Source organism: Ambystoma mexicanum, chromosome 14 (genome assembly GCF_040938575.1).
Source record: "Ambystoma mexicanum isolate Mex_15411 chromosome 14, UKY_AmexF1_1, whole genome shotgun sequence".
Lineage (NCBI taxonomy): Eukaryota > Metazoa > Chordata > Amphibia > Caudata > Ambystomatidae > Ambystoma > Ambystoma mexicanum.
The window spans coordinates 629,650,647-629,675,251 of record NC_090940.1 but is presented as its reverse complement, the minus strand read 5'-3'; the positions used below and the strand labels follow the sequence as shown (position 1 = coordinate 629,675,251).

At 50.2% G+C, this 24,605-nt stretch overlaps 1 protein-coding gene across 3 annotated transcripts in view; it reads right to left on the bottom strand.

Moving 5' to 3' along the window:
• The window catches only part of TECPR2 (tectonin beta-propeller repeat containing 2), an 879,235-nt gene that overhangs the window by 324,448 nt on the left and 530,182 nt on the right, over window positions 1-24,605 (bottom strand). The gene's annotated exons all lie outside the window — the stretch shown is intronic.

Here is a 24,605-nt window from a genome sequence, read left to right as displayed (position 1 = left end):
GAAGCCGATGGACCTCCTATAACTGTACAGGAGCCAGAGATAATGAGTGGCCATAGGGAGGGTGGCCAGAGGGCAGTGAGCAAAAGGAGACAGTAACATGAATTTACAACATGTAAGGGCGAAGCATCGAAGGAGGTATGATACCACTCTGAGAACTGGGTACGTTTCCCTCCCACCTGGGTGAAAATTTTTAAGACATCTTCAGAGGTTTTGCCCCTGGGTCGCTATGTAAACTCCCGGACCTCCTATAACTGTACAGGAGCCAGAGATAATGAGTGGCCATAGGGAGGGTGGCCAGAGGGCAGTGAGCAAAAGGAGACAGTAACATGAATTTACAACATGTAAGGGCGAAGCATCGAAGGAGGTATGATACCACTCTGAGAACTGGGCACGTTTCCCTCCCACCTGGGTGAAAATTTTTAAGACATCTTCAGAGGTTTTGCCCCTGGGTCGCTATGTAAACTCCCGACAAGGCAATAACACCTCTTTGTGTTCCTCGCCCTCTGCCCTGGTGGTATATGGGGGTAGGGGGTAGGTAGCCAAACTATTAATTACTGGAGGGTGCCTAGCCCCTAGCACAGTGGGCGATGGAGCTGAGCAGGAGGGTTGCTGAACACCCAGGTCTAATGACTTGGCTGTGGCTTTAGATGCCTGACATTTCTGAAGGTACTCCTCTGCCTTCACCCCAAAGAGGTCCCACCAAAGGGCATATCCAGAAGCTTTCCCTATCCATCCACAGTAAAATCAGAGGTTCTCATCCATAAGTGCCTCTTCAGGACCGACCCCATGCCACACAATCTGCTGTGTCAAGGCAAGACTGCAAAATCAGTTGTGATTCTTCATGGTCATCATTTATTACGTTTTTGAAGCCCTTCATCTCTCCTGGCAGTGATCTTCACAGCCATTCCAAGACAAAATTACAGAGTCCACAGGAGCATTTGGCCAAAGCGCAAGACACATTCATGACCATTAGAGCGAGACTGCCTGATGAATGTATTTGACGCCCCCTCGCACACAGTCTCTTGCTCCCTCTATTATGGAGGCAGCATTGGGAAAGAGGTGGTCGTCCGGTTCGTCGTCATAACCTACACCGCCAAACTCTCATTTGAAGCTTGGGTGTCGAAAAACACCAGATCAGAACGCCAGACAACGATTATTCGCAAGGTCTCGGTCAACTGCAGGGATCTATGTCAGCTGTTACCAGGCCAACACTGAAACCTCCACAGCCTGGTTGAAAGGGAACAGGGTTTCCTGTGGAGGACCGTAATGCTAGATGTCAGTTCATTTGAACTGAACTTTGGGCCGGGAGGGTTCAGGTAACCCCAGTGTCTCCGCAACCCTAGCCATCACCTTGTGAAAAGAAGCTGGAAGCCTATCCGGAGTTGGCTCCAGAAAGATTTCCTGCCCCGGAGAGGTGTCCAAGCCGCGGACATACTGCAGGTTTACTGCCTAATCCAACATGTCGTCCCCTTTTCTGTAAAAGTACTCTGGAAAGTCTTGGGTCCCACCAGAGTAATGGGTTCAAGGCCGAATGCAACAGGATCACCAACCTCATCAAAGGTGGCAGGTATTTTCGTGAGAAACTTGCCCATCTGGAGCAGGGCATACTCCAGGGGATTAACGGCTCTGTCAACAACGAGCAACTTTGATGGTACTGGGACAAGGAGAACCGTGCCAGGAGTGTGGCGCCCTAAGATAGAGTAGCATGGTGCCCAGTCAGAGCCATGCCCACTATAGCCAGAGCAGAGTTTGTAGGAGTATGGTTGTGCTCTCGAGAGTAATCCCTGCCAGTCTCACCAAGCATGCTGGGTTCTACAGTCGCTGGTGAAGCCAAAACTGCCAGGGCTTTGGCAAAAATGTCCAGCACAAAACTCCTCCCATTCCTCTGGAGTAGAGGATTGTCTGGGCAATGGTACCTACAGAGTAGAATCTCCTGAAGTGTCTTGCAATCTAAGTGATGACTCCACTTCTTTGAAGACGAAAGAAGAATGTCTCAAAGAATCACTCAGGGAGTAGAACTTTTCCTTGGTTTCTTTTTCTTCTTGGCAATGTTCTTCCTCACCACTGACATCATCTGCTCTGAACCCAGAAACTTAGGAGTCTTCATGCCACTTGTGTGGCAGTAAATAAACAATGTTGTGGCATGGTCCCTAACAGTGTTTGGGTGCATGGATAGGCATGACCCCCAATCCTGCATATCGTTTTCTTGACTAAGCCATACAGGCAAATCACCTGGGAGTCCGAGACAGACATGTGTCTCCTGCAATCTGTACAGAGCTTGAAGTCTGAGGCCTTCACAAGGTTAGGAATGATGCAGTAACAATAATAGCTGAGCTAAGTGGAGGTCTAGAGGTACCTGCCCAACTGGTAGGGGCCAACTCATGGCAGGAGTTTTGGCACTTTTTTCTGTGTCATTTTTAGGGTGGTGCAGGGTTAGGGTATTTTCTTTAAGTTATAAGGGTATTTGGGGTTTTGGAAAGGGTTGGGGGCATAGATGGGGTTAGGGGTCCCTTGCCCCCGGGGTAAATGCCACAAACAAATGCAGGGAAAAGGAAACATTAAGTTAGTCATCTACGAGTTGTACCAGATCCGGGATAGAAGCATACCAATTACATGGCTAAAAGCAACTGTTGTAATGGGCTGCAGCAGCTCAACTTATTCCGGTTCCAACGTGAAGTCTGGTCTGTGGTGCTGCGAGGAGCAGACATGTTACAGAGTAGAGCAACTTGGTGGCGCTGGAGAAAGAATATCAAAGATGAACCATCTACAGGAGGAAGGAATCCATTAGCAATTCAAGTTCATACCCCAAACCCAGGGTTCTAGGCGCAGGTCAAAATGCCCCATAACTTACTTGCCAACTGCACACACCAGGCACAGGAAGAATTTCTGAACAAACCCAAAACACCTCTACTCATGAGCTAAGATGCACAGCTTCTGTTCTGGGGTAAGATAGCCCTGTCCAAGCCAGCAGTCTTAAAGAATAGGGTTCTCTTTGATGCCCCCAATCAGGATACACCATGTCTGCACAGTAACCACAGGTTACATGCAGACAGCAATTGTTATTAATACCACTGAATCAAACTAATATTTACATTGCTGCCACGGTAAACAGAGCTTATTTTTCTATGACTAAGAAGGTGGCAGAGACTTAAAAGGATCAAACCGGTCTTGCAGGTTTTTACTCAACTCCTCAAATGCGTTCTGCCTAGATGATCTAATATTGCACACAAAGCTCTGGCAACTTAAATTCGTATCATTACATGCTAACTTTGTTCACAAAAGATGTCGATACTACCAGCAAAAAAACTGGAGATCACTGAACCAGCTTGAAGCCAATTCCAATCAAAGGCAGTCCTAGATTTACCAGAGTTTAGTGAGCTCAGCCATAAGCACCATCTTTATAAGGAAGAAGGCCCATGGTATTAAAACAAACCAAAACACATCCCTCTGCCTAACAGTCCAGATAAAGTATATATATGACAGTGACACAATTGATACAATTTGTACAACTTTTATTGAAAATGTTGGGGTTGAAGAAACTCATATTTTGCTCAATAACTAAGAAGAGGGTAGTCTCGACCATCAAACGATAAACAAAACAGTCCTAGTGGAATCCTGTCAAATCAAAATGGCCTATGGTAACGAAACCTAATGTCCGCCCCACCCCTGTACAAAAAGTGTAAAAAGGAGTAATGTAAGCAAAGTAAAAATCAGTGTTCAAAAGAATAAAAAGGTAGTTAAACCAGCTCTCCTCACGTTAAACCTCACGGAGTAAGACGGTTCTTGTAGGCAGGATGATGCACAATACTCGATTTCTGAAACTCCACGCAGTTCAAAACCGTGGATTGAGGCCCGACAGGCCTTCCACATTAAAGTCTTTCTTGACTCTCAAAATCGTATTCCAACGTAAAGTTCACAAAGATCCCCCACGGTCAGGCTCAAACCTTACAGCACACAGATCATGTAGGTCCCTCTCTGCAGGGCTCAGACCTCTCACATCACAGTTCAACACAAACCTGTTGGGGGGGCTCTCTCACCCAAGCCTGTTATACTTCGGGTCGCCCTCAATCAGGCTAGGACCGCTTTGCCGGATGTCGTAGGCCTTTGAATGTGCGTTGCTCTCTTTACAGACCACCGCAGGACCACTTAAACTCAAAGTTCACGGTTAATTCACTTTCACTTTTTAACTTCAAACAATGTACCTTCCTCAGAGACTTTCGAATGGGCTACTTCCTTTAGTCAGATCACTGCTTTACTTAGTATTGCTGATCTTGCAGCTGCCTTTTACTTCAAAGTTTATTCACGCGTCTGCCTTCCTTCACGTCTCAACCTCGTGCATGCAGACTTTAGTTATGATATGACTTGCTTTATGCATTGGCTCAAAGGGAGATCCCATGAGTCTGGTTAAAACCACATTTAGATCCCATCCAGGAGCTGGATGAGAAATGGGAGGATAAATCCTATTAACCCCTTCCACCGTAATCTTGATCTTGTAGACTTGCTTTATGCATTGGCTCAAAGGGAGATCCCATGAGTCTGGTTAAAACCACATTTAGATCCCATCCAGGAGCTGGGTGAGAAATGGGAGGATAAATCCTCTTAACCCCTTCCACCGTAATAGCATTTCTGATGATTGTATCTGCTTAGATTCACATGCTGTGCATATGGTCCAACATCCAGTGGTAACCGCAGAGTATTGCATCTTGTCTTTCGGGGAACGAAAGGGGACGTGGGCATAGGTGTGTCTGTAACACTATCCCTACCGTGACGTGTAGCTTACCCAAAATCCCTCACGTGCCGAGGTCCCTCTGATTGTATTTGTTCTGCCATGAGGGAGCCCAAGGCTATTGTGAGTGAGTACATGAAGAGAGAAAGTAAGACGTCCATGTTCCTTCCACCCAGAGCAGGGAGTTTGAGAGGGCGCATGTGAATCCAAGCAGATACAATCATCAGAAGGGAATAGTATCTTACCTGTAACTCCATTTCTCCAGCATTGGTATCTTTCATGGATTCACATGCTTAGAATATTCCCCGTCGTCAGGCTGGGAATCCTCGGTAAATTATATAGACCTTTTCCATAGGAAAATTTCGACACTTTTGTGTCCTACCTACGTTGTTTTGGGCCCCGTACGCCTGCGCCATTAGTACGTAGAGGTATAGTAGCCCCGCCCCCGCGGCTCCCTCAGATTTCGACCCCAAAAGTTGTCTGGGGGGACATCTGGTTTGCATGCCAGGGGAGGCTGGCAGGCGCATGTGAATCCATGAAAGATACCAATGCTGGAGAAATGGAGTTACAGGTAAGAAACTATTCCCTTCTCCAGCATTGGATCTTTCATGTATTCACATGCTTAGAATAGATTGTACAGCAGTATCCCCCATAGCTGGAGGTGTGTATGCAAACCAATATCTCCATAACCATAATGCATATTCATCATGGCAAAACATCACCGCATAGTATGTTAACAGTGACAACATCACACTTCAAATTACATTAGCCAAAGGATGTAACCACTTAATTGGGGCTTACCTTATTGAAACAGGTGCCGTAGGACTGCGCAACCCATCTGTGTATCCTCAGCATGTTGCTGTTCGAGGCAATAATGCCGGGTAAACGTGTGTGGTACCGACCAGGAAGCCGCCTGACAGATGTCTCCCAGCGGAATTCCGGACCACAACGCCGTCGACGAGGAAGTGGATCTTGACGAATGGGCCCTTGGACGCTTCTCCAGCGGTTTTCTGGCTTTTGTGTGACAAAAGGAAATAGTAGACGACACCCATTGGGCTAGTCCTTGTTTCGAGATCGGCTTACCTTTAGCTGCAGGGCCATAAGCCACAAATAGCTGTCTTGTGTCTCTGAAGCTTTGAGTGCGATGGAGGTAAAATGTTAAAGCTCTTTTCACGTCCAATGTATGGAGAGTCTTCTCCGCAACTGACGAAGGTGTTGGAAAAAACGTTGTCGGCAGCACTATAGAAGAGTGCTTATGAAACATGACAGGTACTTTAGGAATGAAATTAGGATTAGTAGCCAACACAACTTTATTACTGAAAAATCTCAAGTACGGTGGATCGATCACTAAAGCTTGTATTTCTGACAGTCGTCGAGCCGAAGTAATAGCTACCAGAAAAGCGAACTTCCATGACAAAAATTTCAATGACGACATCGGCTCAAAAGGGGCTTTCATCAGCGCTGCCAGAACCAGGTTAAGACTCCAGCTTGGAGGGAACTTTATCGCCGGAGGAAAGGTTCGGAACAACCCTTTAAGGAAATGTTTAATCAGCCGGTCACTAAATAACGGAGTTGAATGTCTCTTCCAAGTAAATCTCGAAATGGCCGCTAGATGCACTTTTATGGATGAAACGGACACGCCTTTTTGAGCTAGGAGTAGCAAGTATGGTAGAAGCTGTTCCGGTGTGATATCCAGCGGGACCAGACCTGGTTGACCTGTGCACCATATGCAGAATCTCCTCCATTTGTATGAATATGAAGCGTTCGTGGACGGCGTCCTCGCCGCTTGCAAAATGCGACGACAGTCCGCTGGAATCTCTAACGTACCAAACTCCGAGAAATCAGGAGCCAGGCTGTCAGACTGAGGCTGTCTGGGTCGTGATGCCAAACAACCCCTTTCTCCTGAGACAGAAGGTTCGGGACTTTCTGGAACCTCATTGGTTCTGCCACTGAAAGATGGAGTAGATCGGAGAACCACACCTGTCTGGCCCAGTACGGGGCCACCAGGATCACCCGACATGGATATCTGTGGATCTATTGCAGCGTCCGACGTAGGAGCGGAAACGGGGGGGGGGGGGGGGCATACAGAAACTTGCCCATCCACGGGAAAGAGAACGCTTCGCCTAGCGAGTCTTGCTGCGGCCACCTGCTTGCGTATTGTAGGCATTTCTTGTTGTCTCTCGTTGCAAAGAGGTCGAGGGCCGGATGACCCCATTTCGCAAAGACACGGTGTAGTTGATGGTCGTTCATTTCCCATTCGTGTAGTCGATTCATCTCCCTGCTGAGAGAGTCTGCTTGCACGTTTTTGACTCCTGGCAAGTGGAACGCCAATAGATATATCTTCTGCTGAATGGCCCAATGCCAGATCTCCTGGGCTGCGGATGACAGAGTTCTGGAGCGGGTTCCTCCCTGTTTCCTTAGATAAAACATTGTTGTTGTGTTCTTTGTCATAATCCGTACAACCGATCCCTTTATCCGTGGAAGAAAGGATTTCAGGGCCCAACGCACAGCCCTTAATTCTAGCACATTGATATGAAGGCCGGATTCCTCCGATGACCAACGCCCCTGAACCTGTAGGGAATCCAGATGAGCTCCCCATCCAGTTAGGGAAGCATCCGTCACCACCGTCATCTGGAACACCGGTTCCAGTAAGGGCATTCCTTTTGTCAGATTTATGGAAACTCTCCACCACTGAAGTGCCTGCACGAGTTTGCTGTTGATGGTCAATTTGTCCGACCAAAGCCCTTGACTCTGTGCCCATCGATCCGCCAAGAATTCTTGAATCGGTCTCATGAAGAGACGACAATTGTTGATTAAGGGTATGCAGGGCGACATGGTCCCCAGTAGGGACATGTACCTTCGCACTGATACTCTGGTGTTGACTTTCCACTCCGATGCTTTTCGCTGCATTTTCAGAACCCTTTCGACGGATGGCTTTACCAGTCCTGACTGCGTCTGGAACTCTGCCCCCAGAAAGACCAAGGTCCTTGATGGCAATAAGGAGGACTTTTCAAAGTTTATTGCGAAGCCCAAACATTGTAGGAGGCACATGGTGGCATGCAGGCTTTCCTGTGTTCTTTATGGAGACAACGCCCTCACTAGCCAATCGTCTAGATAAGGGTACACATGATGACCTTCTTTCCTTAACCAGGCTGCTACTGGAGCCAGACACTTGGTGAACGTCCTGGGAGACGATTTTAGACCGAATGGGAGGACCTTGAACTGATAGTGGGTCCGTCCGACGACGAACCTTAGAAATCTTTTGTTTCGCCGACGCATCGGGATATGGAAGTATGCGTCCTGAAGATCTAGCGCCGACAAATAGTCTCCCGGTTGTAACGAACGGATCACTTCTTGGAGCGTAAGCATCTTGAACTTTAGATTCTTGAGCAGTTTGTTGAGTGTTCGTAGATCTAGAATGGGACGCCATTTTCCATTGGGTTTCTTGACGACAAAGTAACAGGAGTACACTCCCTGTCCGCTTTCTGCCACCGGGACCAGTTCTATAGCCCCTTTCTGCAGCATAAGCGTCACCTCCTGCCTTAGTATTTGAAGGTGGGGCTGCGTCGAGAACACCGGTGGAATGCGTGGCGGCTTGTCCTTGAACTGTAGAGAATGGCCCAGATGTATCGTGTCCAAAACCCATTGGTCTGTTATGTGTGCCAACTCGTCGACGTGACAAGACACTCTGCCCCCCAGGACGCCCTGTAAGTTGTCATTGCTGGCTTTTGGTCTGTTTATCCTTCGTCGACGAGGAGTAGGCACCTCGTCGTCTGGAGGTTTGGTAATCTCTGCCTTTTTGAGTAGCTTGGGCTGCACGTCTGTAGCCTTGGGAAGAGCAGGAGGGCCTGGTGAAACCTCGGTCTCTAGATGATCCAAACCGGGAGTTACCCGATGCCCCTCTGAAGGGGCGAAAGGAACGAACATTCCTACCACTCTGGAGGGCTCCAAGGGAACGAGCCGTGTCAGAATCTTTTTTCATGCCCTTCAGGGCTTCATCGACTTTCTCCCCAAACAGGTGTTCTCCTTCGCACGGCATATCCATTACCTTATATTGTACCTCTGGTCTGAACGTCGTGCATTTAAGCCAGGCTTGCCTCCGTAACACTACGCCATTGTTAATTTGCTTAAAGCCTGATTCCGCCAGGTCGACAGCAATGTTAATGGAATGATTGGAGGCCTCTTCCCCCTCACGTACGAGCAGCATGGCAGACTTCCTGTGTTCTTCTGGCAGATGGTCCAAGATAGGAGCTAGTCGATGCCACATTTCCCTATCATACCTGGCCATAAAAGCCAGGGAGTTGGCTGCTTTAACTGTAGTCGCTCCGACCGATAGCACTTTCTTTCCAAAAGCATCTCGTCTCCTGGCTTCGTTATCGGGCGGGGTCGTGCATTTGTGTTGCGACCTTGCCTTTCTGGCCGCCGCGGCGGATACCACTGATTCCAGCGAAGGTTGAGACGTCAGGCACTTGGGGGTCGATTCCGGAGCCTTGAATTTCTTTTCCAATCGACCTTTTACTGCCGGTTCTGAAAAAGGGTGACGCATGGTTTTCAGTCCCTCCTGCCAGAACATGGTCTAAAATGGGGATAGCAAATATCGCCTTTCTTCTCTTGCCCATATGATCGAACAGAAAATCTTTTTTCTCTTCTTCTGGGACTAGGCCAAACTCTGCACATGTCCTACCCATCATGGCATGGAAAGCACCCACATCATCAGGTGGTGATGGATGCCCTGGACTCTTCGGAGTTTCCATCTCCGCTTCAAAGTCCCATGTAGGTCCCTTGAGGGGGATAACGAGATTTCTGAAACCGACCCTTCACGTTCTGACTCTGACAGCTCCCCTTCTTCCTGTGGACGAGAACGATCTTCCTCAACCGGGTAAGCGGTAGGAATTCTGGGTGGAGGCCGAGGAGCCGGGCCTGGCTCGTCGACGACTGACGAGGCTTGCAGCGCTGTCGGGACAAGCTGAGGTAATCGAGTGTCCAACCGCTCCAACAGCTTCTGAAGTGTGTTCAACACCTCCAGGGACAGAACAGCCTGGGGATTCAGTAAGGAAGAGGTAACTGGAATGGCACTTCCACTAAAGAGCGACCCCGAACCAGTTGGTTGTAGTCCCAGATCGGTTGGATGTGCGACCGGATCACGGTCATCCTCCGCCGACGAGACGGAGAAAGCCGCTTCTGGTTGCAGCAAGGCAGGCTTCAGGCAGAATCAGGTCAAAAACCTCCGGTTGCCATCCCACCGACGGGGCCACCGTCGGCGATGACATCTTTCCCATTGGCTCTGTTTGACCTGATGAAATAGCCGTCGGAAGAGCCGTCCCGAAGACAAAGCAGGCGTCGACGATCGGACCGTCGTCGATGAACTCTGTGGAGCAGGGCCTTGAGGCGTTCCCGCCGTTTTTGGCCTCGACTTGTGGGACGAGGACTCTCGACTTGAGGTAGACTTTTGACGGTCTCCTGAGGAGGATTTCGATGTGTCTTTTCTCTCCTTTTTAGATGAGGAAGAAGACGAAGCCTTATGTGAAGAGGAGGACTTCGCAGGATGTTTCTCCGAGGGGCGTTTTTCAGATGAGCGCGATTTCTTCGCCGGAGGCTCCGCCGACCCTGATCAACGAGGGGGGACAGGAGACTTAGATCTCGAGGCTGTAGAGCCTACCTCCGATGCCGGGTACGCACCAGCTCCGTCATTGAGCCAAGTAACCAGGCGTCTGTTGCGGTCTTTTAGGGTCTTCTGTGAGAAGCCTTGACAGATCTCACACGTGTCCGCCGTATGAGGGTGAATGCAGTAAATACAGTCCATATGGCCATCTCCTTCATATACCTTTTTAAGACTGCATGTAGCACACGGACGAAATAACACCGTTCCAGACATACTTCAAAAAGAAACAGTCGAAGCAGAAGTAGAAGAACGCACAACCTAATAAAATAGTAGATACTCAAGGTAATCCCACTACTTTGGTAGACGGTTGAAATCTGAGGGAGCCGCAGTGGAGGGGCTACTTATATCTCTACGTCCTAATGGCACAGGCGTACGCGACCCAAAACGACGTAGATAGGACACAAAAGTGTCGAAATTTTCCTATGGAAAAGGTCTATATAATTTACCGAGGATTCCCAGCCTGACGACGGGGGAATATTCTAAGCATGTGAATCCATGAAAGATCCAATGCTGGAGAAATGCTATTACGGTGAGTAATGCATGTCTTCTGATGCTTGTTAATCTGCCTAGAAACACATGCTGTGCATAGACCAGCGAGTAGTAGCCGGAGTTGGAGATGGGTTGTCAGAAGGAACAGTAGAGAAAAGATGTCTTACTACTGCTTGTCCCACCTGAGAATCAGACCTAGTTTTATTTTTAAATGTCTTTATTGGCATTTGTGAGTAAGCTTGTACAAGGATAAGATTCTGAAAGCAGTTACATTCAAAATGCAATAACTGGCGTAAATGTGATATGGTGGTCAGCTTATAACCAACGACAAAACTATTAATAAAGAACAAACAAACTAAGGAAGAAAGGGAAAAGAAGAGAAAAGAAATAACAATAACAGTAACAGTGACTGTCCCAACTCTCGGTGTGGTTTCTTAATCAATGTCGCCAGGTTCGGGGAGTGGGTCCGGAGGCGGGTATCGGCTTTGCTCCCTCAGAACAGTTGCTGGGTGGAGCCCTTGGGTGTGGTGGGCTAATCTGTAGTGTCTGTTGCTTTCTAGGATGCAAGGGGGGTGGGTTCAAGGAGGTTTGTAGCTCGTTGCAAAGACCATGTCTCTAAGGAGGGCTTTCCAGGCCTCCAGCACATTGCTCACATCGTCGCCGCCACATTTGTTTCCCTCCTCCCAGGCTACAGTCTCAGCCGTAGTCCATCTTTCCATTTCCCTGATCCAGGGGTCATACCTGGGGCCCGCTGGGGCCTTCCAGGCCATGGCAATTGTTCTCTTAACTAGAAGGCAAGCCATATCCATAAGCTTCGTCAAGTGTTTGATTTTACCAAGTCTCGGATAGGTGCCCAGTAGGCACTCCTTGGGTGTCCACTCGTAAGTTTCTAGGCCAGCATTCCTGCAGGTCCGTTCAGCGGCCTGCCAGAGTTTCTGAGATTTGGAACAGGTCCAAAACATGTGAATCATGTCCGCCAGGTCTGAGGAGCACCAGGGGCACCTTGAGTCCGCTTTGTTGTTGAACGTGGATATCCGGTGAGGGGTCATATACGTTCTGTAGAGTACGTTCAGTTGGATCAGTCTAAACCTGGCGTTTCTGGATACCTCCTTTGGATATATCAGGGCTCTCGCCCATTCGGCCTCTGTGATTTCAGTCCGGAGGTCTGCCTCCCATTTTACCTTCAGCCGGGCGCTCTTTGGGTTGGGTCGATCGTTCAGTTGAGTGTACAACCTGGACGTCGGTCTCCATCCGTCACCAACGTCATACATTTCTCTCAGGAGGGGGTGAGTTTCTGGTTCCTCAGGCCATGCGACCCAGTTCTTTCTGGCCACATGTCTCACTTTTTGGTACCAGAGGAAATGGCCCAGTGGTAGTCCATCTCCTTCTCGAAGCGACTCGAAGTCCCTGAAGAGGCCATCATGAAACATGTCCCCCCATGTGTAGAGACCATGGTTCTCCCATCTCCTCATAGTTGCCAGGTCGGTGGAGGTTTTGCAGACATCCGTCATCATGGGGGTGTCGGGTGTATAAGAGCGTTGCAGGCCCGCCATGGATCTCACCTTGTTCCATACCCGCCTTCCAACCTCTAGTATAGTGGGCGGGTTGGGGGGTCCAAGTCGGGGGTTCCAGAGTAGCTCCTTGGGATACAGCGGTGAAGAGGAGTGGGATAGAAGTTCTAGCTCAGCTGAAGGTTCATCTGAGAGCCATTTTGCCAGGTGTGTCGACTGAGCCGCCAGAAAGTATCTCTGGAAGTCGGGGAGCTGAATGCCGCCCTCTGCGTAAGGGAGTGTGAGGGTATTCAGTGTGAGTCGGTGCCGGGCTCGTCCCCAGAGGAAGTCCCTGATCAGAGAGTCGAGTGTCCTGAAAAAGGGTGGGGGAATGTAATACACCACGTTGGTGAAATAGTAGAGGAACCTGGGGAGGATTATCATTTTAGCTATCGCCGCCCTCCCCATCATGGAGAGCGGGAGCTTTGACCAGAACTGTATGGATCTCCGCACTCCGCCCATTGCGGCCTCCGTGTTGGCTTTGTGGGTGGATATTGGTGAATGTGTGATGTTGAGGCCTAGGTATCGAAAAGTGTCCACCTGCCAACGGATCCCGATCTCAGGAAGCTCCTCCTCAGGTTTATTTTTCAGTCTTGCTAGTGGGAACGCGCAAGACTTCTGCCTGCTAAATCTTATCCCCGAGTATCTTGCAAAGTTGTCCAGAACATCCAATACAATCGGGGCATTCTCCAAGGGGTCGCGCAGGTATAGGAGGACGTCGTCGGCATATAACGAGATGATGTTGTCTGATCCTCCAATGCTGATGCCAGCGTCAAAGAACTGCTTCCTGAAGTATATTGCCACCGGCTCCAGGCCTAGAATGTACAGCATTGGAGACAGTGGGCATCCCTGTCTGGTACCCCTCTGGATGGGCCAGGCCCTCGATATCATGACACCCGTTTTAACTCTTGCCAATGGGTCGCTGTACAGGACCTCTATCCAGCGGATGAAGTGTTCGCCAAGTCCGAACTCCCTCAGGGTTTCGATCAGCCACTCCCAGTAAATAGAGTCAAAGGCTTTTATGGCATCCAGTGAGAGTACTGCTAGATCTTCCTCGCTTTCGGACGTCTGTGAAATGATATGTTGGAGCCTCCTGAGATTGGCGGAGGTGTTACGCCCCGGAACGAAGCCATTCTGGTCCTCATGTACCAGGGAACCGATCACCCTCGAGAGCCTTTTGGCCAATATGGTCGTCAATATTTTGCCGTCGTAGTTTAGGAGCGCCAGTGGGCGATATGAGTCACATCTATCGGCTGGTTTGCCTGGCTTGAGCATCGGGACGATGAGGGTTTCTCTCATAGTGTTAGGGAGAGTACCCGACTCGTATGCCTCCGTATATACTGCGTGTAGTATAGGAGAGGTGATCTCCTCGTAGGCCTTGTAGAATTCTGGGATGAGTCCATCTGTGCCAGGAGCCTTGCCTGTGGAGAGAGATCTGATTGCATCTGTGATGTCCTCCACCGTAATAGGCTCCCCAAGTTTGTCCTGTTGTTCCTGGCTCAGCCTAGGCAGTCCCACCTCAGCCAGCGTATCCTTTATATCTGCTATGGGGACCTTCGTCTCATGAGTGTATAGGTCGTTATAGAATTCCGTGAAGGTATCATTAATCTCTTGTCGTGTTCTGCAGGTCTTTTCGTTCGTATCTTTGATCTCCTTGAGGGCCTGTCTCGGGTGCTCTTTCCTGCATAGCCATGCGAGTATTCTGCCCGGTTTGTCAGCTTCCCTGTGGGCCTTCGAGGTGCGCACAGAGAAGTCAAACTTCGAGAGTCTTTCCCATGCCTCCCTGCAATCCTCTCTGATCAGTTTCAGTTCAGCCTCCCTTTCGGTGGTTGGTGGGGCGCCACTTTCAAGTCGCTTTATTCTCTCCTCCACGACCTCCAGTTCTCTCCTCAGTTGTCGCCTGATCCCGCCCGCCTCGGCGATTATCTCCCCCCTTGTCACTACTTTCAGCGCCTCCCAAAGCGTGCTCCACTTCTCGACCGAACCCTTATTCATCGCTAAATATTCTTCCAGCTTTTCTCTTAGGGTTTCCTTGAATGCTGGGTCGGTCAAGGCATCTGATGGCATGCGCCACGTCGGGATGGGGGGGCGGGGGCCCTTGAGGGAGAGCTGCAACAGCAAGGGGGAGTGATCAGATATTGTTCTGCCCATGTATTCTGCCAATTCAACTTGCGGGGTTAGTTCGTTGGCGATGAAGAAGTAGTCCAGTCTCGTGTGGAGGCCATGGGGAGCCGAGTAGAATGAATATGATCTATCCGAGGGGTGGAGGTCTCTCCAAATGTCCGTCAGGTGTAGGTCTGCCACCATCCTGGGGAGGGCCCCAGGAGAGGCGCTATGGGGCATGCGTGGAGCTGTCGATCTGTCCAGTTCCGGGTTCATAATAGAGTTGAAGTCCCCCCCCCATATGAACGTATACTCTCGGTAGTGCAGCAATTTTGCGCATAGGTCCTTGATGTGTGAGGGTATATTGTGCTGGGGAAAATACGAGTTTACTATACACAGGGGAGTGTTCTCAAGCATGCCCCACACTATTGCATACCTGCCCTCTTTATCCAGCTCCGTTCCCATTTGTTGAAATGGTGTGTCCGGGCTCACCCATGTATAGACTCCTCTTGCGTACTTTGAGAAGGATGCGCCGCTACCCTGGCCTCCCCAGTATTTCAGGATTTTGTCTGTGGCCTCCAAGGTGAGATGTGTTTCTTGCAGGAGGGCCAATGATATTTTTTTCCTCTTTAGATAAGAAAAAATCCGGTTTCTTCTTATGTATGTTCCCATCCCTCTAACGTTCCATGTAATTAGCTTGAGTCTTGCTGCCATTGCATAAGTGGGTTCCTCGATGAGGGGAGTGCCACCCCTTCTCCCAGTGTTGCATGAGCCGTATTGTAGGGTGGGTGATGAGCCATTTGTGTGGGGTGGGTAGGCCCGCCTAGGCCCAGGAAATCTTTATTCATCCGGGTTGGGACAGTCATAACAATAACAACTTGGAACAAGTAACTAAAACTAATGCACCCAGCTTCAGCCACCGGGGTGGAGTGCTCGGGGGCCCTCGCGCCGTCCGACCTAGTCCAGGTCTCTGGCGCGAGTGGTTGTGTGCAGGAAAGAGGTCTGCACTGGTCAACGGTGGGTCCGTGGTCTGTGTCCATGGGCGGGAGGTCGAGTGAGCCCGCAGTCGTTTAGCGTTCTGATGTGGTAGTTTTTCTTCAGTATTGGTATAGCCTCGGTTCGGTTTGGAGTATAATACCAAAGAAATGGGTGCTCCAGCCGCGTTAGTATGCGGTCAGCTTTTTGGGCGTGCTAAGTGCGTTCCTCTAGCGTGGTTTCTTTGGGAGCCTCAGCAAGGTTATTGTGTTCCATCCACATAGTGGCCGCTTCTGGTGATTCCAAGAATATTGCCCGCCCATTGTGGATTACTTTTAGTCGTGATGGATAGAGCAGCATGTATTTTATGTTCAGTGTCCTCAGCTGGGCCTTGATGGGGACAAAGGAATTCCTTGCTCTCTGCACCGATTGGGTATAGTCGGGGTAGATGGTAATCTTTGAGTCACCCCGCTCGATTATACCTCCTTCCCTCGAGAATTTCAGGATCACCTCTCGGTCGCGGAAATTGAGGACCTTGGCGATGATGGGGCGGGGGTAGGATCCAGGCGGGGGGCGCTTCTGGAGGGATCTATGAGCTCTTTCAATGGCGAATCCCTGCGAGAGCTTCGACACCCCTACTTCCTGCTGTATCAGGGACTCCACATAAGCCGTCGGGTCCATGGTCTCCGACCCCTCCGGTACGCCCAGGATCCTGATATTGTTCCGTCTGGCCCGACCCTCTGCTTCTTCGGATCTCGCCTCCAAGAAGTGCACTTTCCGTTTGAGGTCCGCTACCTCTTTCTGTAGAGACGTCGTCTCATCTGAGATGTCCTTCTGGGAGGATTCGACTATGGTGACGCGCTCCGTTAAGTTGCGGGCATCTTGCCTGATAAGTTGTATGTCCGTCTTAACCTCCCCGATTTTCGTATCGATGAATGTCCTCAGGGCCGCGATCGCCTCAAGCACTTGATTATGTCTGGTCTCATCCCCAGGGGCATCTTGTGCTGGTGAGGTCTTCGGTGTGGATTGAGCAGCAGGCTTGGATGTTACAAAGGGGTCCAGAGTAGCGTGCTTGGCTTTGTTCCTCGCGGCAGCCATCTTGCCTCTTTGATGCCGTCGCCACCCTCTCCCCCGTGTCTATCGGCCGCGTAGCGATCTTCCTCCTGGCCCTTCTTGGCTGCTGCACCGGGTCCTGACGGTGCCCTCGAGTGGCCCGAGCCGGGGTGCACTCGACTGCAGGGAGGGACTGCTCGAGTCAGCGAGTCGCTGGCTCCCGGATTCAGTGCGAGCCGCTGGGTTATCAACGTGAGGCGGCCGCCATCTTGTGTGCCTCGCCCGGGAAGAAGGGGGAGCCAGCGCCGGGTCGCGGTAGAAGCTTCTCAGGCCCCGATTTTCGTCGGGGTTGGGTGGAAGACAAGGTCTCCCGCTTCGGCCGCCGGTGGATCTCCTCGGATGCGGTGTCTGTGGGCTGAATCACCTTGAAAAGGATCGGACTGCTGCGGCCCAGACGGAGCTCAGGGAACTCGCGTCCTCACTCCGTGGACATCAGGCCACGCCCCGAATCAGACCTAGAATGAGTGTCTAGGCAATAGTGTTTTGTAAAGGTGTGTACAGATCTCCAGGTTGCCGCTTTGCAAATTGACTCTAGGGGAACATTTGCAATGAATGCTATGGATGCCCCAGTGCCTCGAGTAGAGTGTGCTCTAGGCTTGAAGGCTTGAAGGGCAATTCTCTCTTAGCACGAGCGTAACAGTGTGATGCATTTTACAATCCACTTTGAGTTGGCTGATTTAGAGACAGGTTCCCTTTCTCTACCAGCTGCCACGGAAGCAAATAATTGGTTTGTTTTCCTCAGTGGTTTAGTTCTTTCCAGGTAGAACATGACTTCCCTGCGCACATCTATTGTGTGTAGGCTTCTTTCGGCCATGCTACTGGGGTTCTGGAAAAAGTAGGTAGTTCAATCGATTGGTTCACATGGAACTTCGAGATTAATTTAGGCGCAAACCTGGGGTGAGTGTGCAGAACTACCTTATCCCTATCGACTGTCACAAAGGGGTCTAGAACCGAAAGGGCATGTAGTTCACTAACCCTTCTGATAGAAGCGATAGCCACTAGGAAGGCCATCTTGCAAGATCTTGTAGACTTGCTTTATGCATTGGCTCAAAGGGAGATCCCATGAGTCTGGTTAAAGCCACATTTTGATCCCATCCAGGTGTTACTCACCGGACGGAGTGTATACCAAATCGGTGGCCGGAAGGCGCAGGACTGAACTATTGATTGAAGAGCTAGGTCGGGGCCTCCAACCTAGCCTCCTCTCTGTGAGGGCACAAGACCTTTTTAACGATATGACTCTCTGCTGGGTAGAACCAGGCAGAGAGACTGATCGCTCAAAAGGGTGGAGAGAACACGCCGCCCCTAACACAGCTGTAAAGGAAAAACAAGTGGTGAGCAATTGGGAATATAGAAAGATCCCTTTCCCTCGATACTTCTTTCTAGTAGTACCTGAACTATGCCCTCCCCTTGACTCAAGGCAACTGGAAACCACCTACAAGTAAAAGAGGAGAATGTAACCTGTCCTGACTATAGTTGTCAATTAGTGAAGGAAAATGAATAGCCACACAAAGAAAACCCTTACCACTAGTGTGCTGTTGAATCTGTAATATCCAAAGAGTTCATGACAACGGAAGTGCAAAATAACAAATAGGTAGGCTAGTTGGGGAAACTGAACCTGGGCGGAACGAGGGCCGCACTAAAGTCGGGTAGGTGCACTATCCGCAAAGCGTCCCTGTGCACTACTGAAGAAAGTCCAATGGAAGTCTGATTGTGGCAAGATGATGGTAACAGCAAAGGACACAATTGAGTTGGAGTGTTGCAGGTGATATAGTTTAGCGGCAAGGTAAAATGAGTACAGGCGATGTGCTTGTTAGCAGGTGGTGAAACGAAGAGTCTTACCGATGCCGTGATCACAAGGTTCCAAAGCGGCAGGCGAAGCAGTACGTGAATGAAGAAACAGGTCTGGTACACGGGCAGGTAGATTTCCAAAAGCGGCAGGCAAAAGCAGTCCGTGAATGAAGAAACAGGTCTGGTACACGAGCAAGTAGATTTCCAAAAGCGGCAGGCAAAAGCAGTCCGTGAATGAAGAAACAGGTTTGGTACACGAGCAAGTAGCGTAGGGTTGAAGACGGAACTTCTAAATACCGGGATGCAACTTTTAATCAGAAGCAGCGTTTCGTCCGGTTCCGAGGTTTAAATCAGGAAGGGGAAGGCGGAACCGGACGAAACCGAAGCTCACGCGTCATCGCCTCTGAACTGACAGAGGGAGGCGGAAAGCTGGGAATTGTAGTTCAAAATTGCTGCGAAGTGAGCCGAAGCCACTATTCTCCAGGGCAGTTGCCAGTGGGTATAGAATGGGTTTGCGCAATGACGCATACCCTTACGGAGGGCAACAACCTTCCTGCGGGCCTGCCGAGGCGTAACACCAGGAGCTGGGTGAGAAATGGGAGGATAAATCCTCTTAACCCCTTCCATAAAAGCTTTAATCACCGGCATTTTCCACCAGACACTTTTTGTTGTGACATGGTGTATGCTGAAAGAGCAGCCAGATGAACTTTTAGGGAATTGAAGACCAACCCTGTGTCAAACAAATGGGTTAGGTACAGCACAATGTGTGTGGGTGAGCAATCGATGGGATTGACGCCCTTGGTATTACACCAGATGACAAACCGTTTCCATTTGCTGGCATAGCATGGGGGCTACCAATATCATGGTGACTGGTTCCTGGTGCACTTTCGCACTATCTTGTTGAGGAGGGGAGTCGGGGGAGGAAAAGCATCAACATATTTCCCTGACCATGTTATTCAGAGACCGTTCCCTTGGAGCGGTTCTGGGGGTACCTGGAGGTGTAGTCTTGGCATTGGGCGTTCTCCTGAGTAGCAAACAGGTCTATCTCTGGGAAGCCCCATTCTGTGAAGACGTTGGACACGATGTCTTCATGCAGACGCCATTCGTATTCTATGGGCAGTGGGAAATCCGTGCTGAGCATGTCTGCTAGCAGATTGAGTTCTCTTGGAACGTCCTGTGACAGTAGGAACATCTTGTGTTTGAGAGCCCACATCCAAACGTTCTGGGACAGCTTTGATAGCCCTGGAGAGTGTGTGCCCCCTTGTTTGTTCAGGTAATACATGGTTGTGGTGCTGTCTGGTAGAAGCAGCACTGTCTTCCCTTGTAGTTGCGTTTGAAAGGCTTTCAATGCCTTCAACACTGCTAATAGCTCCAGTAGATTTATATGGTTGGATGCTACCTGTGGGGACCACACTACATGCGCTGTCTGCGGAAGCAGGTGAGCCCCCAACCCCGTGAGAGAAGCGTCTGTCGTAAGAGTGGCTTCCACTGCAGGGGTGGTGAAGTTTTTCCCCTTCAAGAGGTTTTCCCTTGACCACCACTGCAGAGAGAACAAGGGCTGGCAAGACTACTACCAGATCTTCCCATTGTCCGCTGGCCTGACACCACTGGCTGTTGAGCCACTCTTGCATGGGACACATGCGCAGCCGCGCGCGGGGAACCAAGTATATGCATGACGCCATCATCCCTAGCAAATGCATTGATTTGCGTACCGTCACCTCTCGACTGGCTACATATTGAAGGATCTGAAAAAGCATGTGCTGAACCCTCTCGGAGGGGAAGATGAGGCCGTCCTTCATCTGGATAAGAGCCCCCAGAAATAGTTTTACTTGACTGGGGACTAGACTGGATTTTTTCTCCTTGATGGAGAATCCCAGACTGAAAAGAAGGTTGACGGTTTTCTGGGTGTTCAAAAAGCATGTGTCGTAAGAGTCCCCTGTTATGAGCCAGTCATTCAGGTAAGGGACGGACAGTCTGCGCAGGTGTGCTGCCGCTACTGCCAGGACCTTTGTAAACACCCTTGGTGCTGAGGCAATGCCGAAGGGGAGCACTCTGAATTGGTAATGCCTGTCCTCTACCATGAAACTTAGATATTTCCTGTGCGCTGGCAACATTGAAATATGAAAGTATGCATCTTTCATGTTCAATGTTGCCATGTGGTCCCTCTGTTTCAACAGTGGGATCGCCTCCTGTAGCGTTACCATACAAAACTTTTGAGGTTTTATATATTTGTTCACTGGGCGCAGGTCTAGAACAGGGTGTATGGTGAGTTCCTTTTTGGGTACAAGGAAGTACACTGAATAAATACCCTTGTTTACCTGAAGAATAGGGACGGCTTCTATGGCGTCCTTTCCCAGCAGCGCTTCCAACTCTTGATTCAGGATCTGCAGATGGTCTGGTGAAAGGCGCCGTGAGCGTGGTGGTCTGAACTGTGCTGGTCGGTCGAATTCCATGCAGTACCCGTGGGTGACCGTCTTTATAACCCACTGGTCTGAGGTTATCCCCTCCCATGCCGTGAGGAAAGATGTTAAACGCCCCCTGATCGGGGTGACATGGGAGGGGACCTGGATCTGATGGTCATTTCTGACCAGAGGCTGTGGCTCCTCTGGGATTGGGGTCTCTACCTCTGCCGCGTCACTGACACCTTGCTGGATAATAGGCAGGACTTCCTGACGTTTGTCCAGAGTTGTAGTTTCCCGTGCTGTAGTAGTTCTGATTTGCATGGGACTGCCCTCGAAAGGACCGACGAGAACCACCTCCCCTTTGGGGGGGGGGGGGGTGGGAAGGGTTTGTGTTTTCTGTTGCAATGACTTGAGGGTTTCGTGCTCTTTCTTGGTCGTCTCCAGGGCTTCATCGACCGCTTTCCCGAACAGATTGGTCTCTTTGATGGGTTTGTTGATAAGCGTGGACTGTGTTTCAGGCTTGAACCCTGAATTATGAAGCCAAGCGTGCCGCTTGAGTAAAGTGCCCTGGGCCAGAGAGACCTGTCTGCTGTCTCAGCAGTGTCCAGAGTGTTCTTGATGATCTTCTGGTTTATTTCCCTACCTTCGGCCACAATGGCAAGAAGCCTGGACCCGACGGGTTCAGGAACCTCCTGGAGACCTTCCTGTACCAGGTTCCATTGAGCGTCTGCATAACTCGCCAGCAACGTGGTGTTATTCGCTATGCTTGTGGTGTATGCAGCTGCCGAGGTAGCACGATTACCTAGGGCGAACAACCTCTCGGATTCCTTAACCAGAGGTGCTTTTCCCATAGCAAAGGGTACTCCTGCCCGTTTCTGGGTGGTAGTCACTACCAGGGGGGCTGGGGAGGCGTGGCCTTTAATATATTGAGGGTTCGAAGGGGCTGGCCGAAATAGCTTTTCCACTCTTGGGTTCACTGCCCTGGTTTGAGCTGGCGACACAAGGGAGGGGGCCAATCTTCTTTTAACAGAATTGAGGAGGGAAATGGCTTGGCTTGAGTGGGGGTTTCTTCTTGAGAATGTCCACCACAAAGTCTTGCTCGGGCACCGCCTCTTGAGTAGTGATAAGAAAATGATCTGCTGCCTTCCTTAAGATGGCATTGAAGGCCATTTGGTCATCTAAAGGCGAAGCCTGGCGAGCCGGGGTGGACAGAGGAGAATCCAGGCTTAGAACATCAGTGTCCTGATCTTGTGTGGGGAGCGTCCATGGTTCCGTTTCCACTTGCTGGGTTTCCTCCCCGTTGTCCATTGCATCCGCCTGGTCCTCATTGTAGTCCTGCAGGAAGGAAAGGTCTTCTTCGCTGTAGATGTCCTGATAAGTGTCCATCTGGACGACGTCCTCATGATGGACAGGGACCGAGGGCTGAGAGTCCAAATTTTCTTGGATACGTGAAGCCGATTTAAAAATAGGTTCTCTTAGGGGAAGGATGTTCAGAAAAAGAAATCTTTTCAAGACAATCCATACACCCTTCAAATTTCTCCCTTGTCCACTTAGAGGAAACGGAAGGGCCTACGATGGAAAAACCTCTTCTTCCGCCCCTTGGCGTCAAAAATTGTCTCCAAGGGTGTTGGAAAGAGGCTCCTAACTGTTTTGTGAGATTTGGGGCACCGTGGCACATCTTTAGACTTGTCTGCGGCCTGCCCCATGCGTTTCAACGTGGTAGGTACCAGGCCAACCACCGAAGTAATTCTTGCGATACTGTCTTCAATCTCCACCGATTTGGCGTGGGTTAACGGGTCCGAAGGTCTATCGGTAGATCTACCATCTATCGCAGCGTAAGAGGACCTAGCAGTAGATTTTTCGCCTGGAGGACTAGTAGTAGGTTTTGGGCCTAGCGCCCCTTTAGGGCCCACCGGAGCGTCGAATGCCCGCGCTTTGGCGTATAAACCCGATTTAGGGGTAGCGCCCTTGTTTTTGGAATGCCCAGTCGCAAGATGCTGCTGCGGATGCGGGGAAGGCTGTTGATCTGCACAATCAGAGGAATCTGCCAAACTTTGACGGTCCTGTTGGCGCTTTTACCTTTTTCGACGAACCTGTCGAAATCGGTGGCGGGGTTGTGTGTTTAGTGTTATGTGGTCTTTGTACGTCCCTGTCGCCGGGTGTTGTCCCTGAAGCTTGCATCAGGCCTTAAAGGGTCGGGGACGGGCGTGGCGGACCTAGAAGTATCGCCTCAAGATCTACAACATTCGCTACGGATGTTTGGTCATCGGAGGTGCCCCTGTCACTTTCGGCGGGTGTGGCGGTGGGGGAAGAGGTTTCCGCCCGCGACATACCGTACGCGACCCACCGCTTTACACGGCACTCCTTAAGGGTCTTAGGCCGAAGGAGCTTACAAGCCGCACACCGCTTCTCATCATTATCTTAGGGGAGACAAAAAATTACACGTTCTGTGCTCGTCTTTCCACGGGTATCTGACACTTCACTTAGGGAAGAACCTAAATGGTATCCTTTCCATAGCGAAAGGTGTAGACCAAGATGACCAGATCTAGAGGACAAAGAGGGGGCAAGAGGAAAGACATAACGAAAGATATGGCCACCTCGACCCCACTCTCCCTACTGTGTAGGCCGACCAGGAGGCCCGGCCACATGGATGTCTCAGCCGCCCGATCTTAAGCGCCGAAATACACTGCCGTAGAAAACTCCATGCAGTCTTCAAAGTTCTTTCTTGCCGTCGAAGTGACTTAAGGGGGGCAAATAACCGACAAAGTCGGCCTAAGATAAACAATGTCTCTTATGTAAGAGCTCCGCTATAGGGGCGACCAGTTATCTGGGTGGAAAAAAACAATCTTAGGGACCTCAGCGCATGAGGGATTTTGGGTACACTACACGTCACGATATGGATAGTGTTACAGACACGCTTATGCCGACGTCCCCTTTCGGTTCCCGAAAGACATGATGCAATACTCTGCAGTTACCACTGGATGTCAGAACATACGCAAAGCATGTGATTCTAAGCAGATTAACAAGCATCAGGAAATGTTGCTACTTCATTCGCTTTAACACACACCGGTCTCTCAGATCGCTTGCCAACTCACCGGCTGTGTGTGCTTCTTTATTGTTTGAGATTCCCAATTCAAGATTAGTACCACAGGCTTTACCTTGATTCCCCAACTCTGTCGTTCACCCAAGAGGGTCAATGGGGTCCTTGGAACACAATACAATCTTCAATTATGGGATCTGGCCTTCTCCACATGTCTTTCGCGTTATGTCAGAGGCAACAACCTCCATTAGGGAAGGCTTGGGGTTTTTGGCCCACTGCTCTTGTTCCTTGGTCCGTTGCTCTGCTCTAGTAGGTGTGCCTTCGACCTGTAAGTTCTGTTCGTACTCGTGTTCCGCCTTGCTGTGTCTCTTTAGGTGTTGCCTTTTATTTGTGTGAGGAAAGTTAACTGCTATCAGGTGTATGCACTTAGTTTAAAGTGCCCAACTTTGCCTGACCCTATTAACGGGACTTGTCCAGTACAATGTGAGAAAGTTAGCCTGGTTACTCTTAGTCAACCGCTTCCTCTGCCCAGTGTTTGTGTAAAAACACGGAGGATGGTAGTTGTGACTTTAGGTAATCCTACAAAATAGGATTGGGTAGATGTACAAAAAAGGGGGGCATAACGCATCTCACCCTTGGCTGTCACATCCCCACTCCCCGAAGACCCCTCACCCAGGTGATCCTCCCGCACTGGTCCACCCCCAGGGACTGGATCCAAAAGCGATGGCTGTGTCCTGGCCACCGGGATGACAAGTGT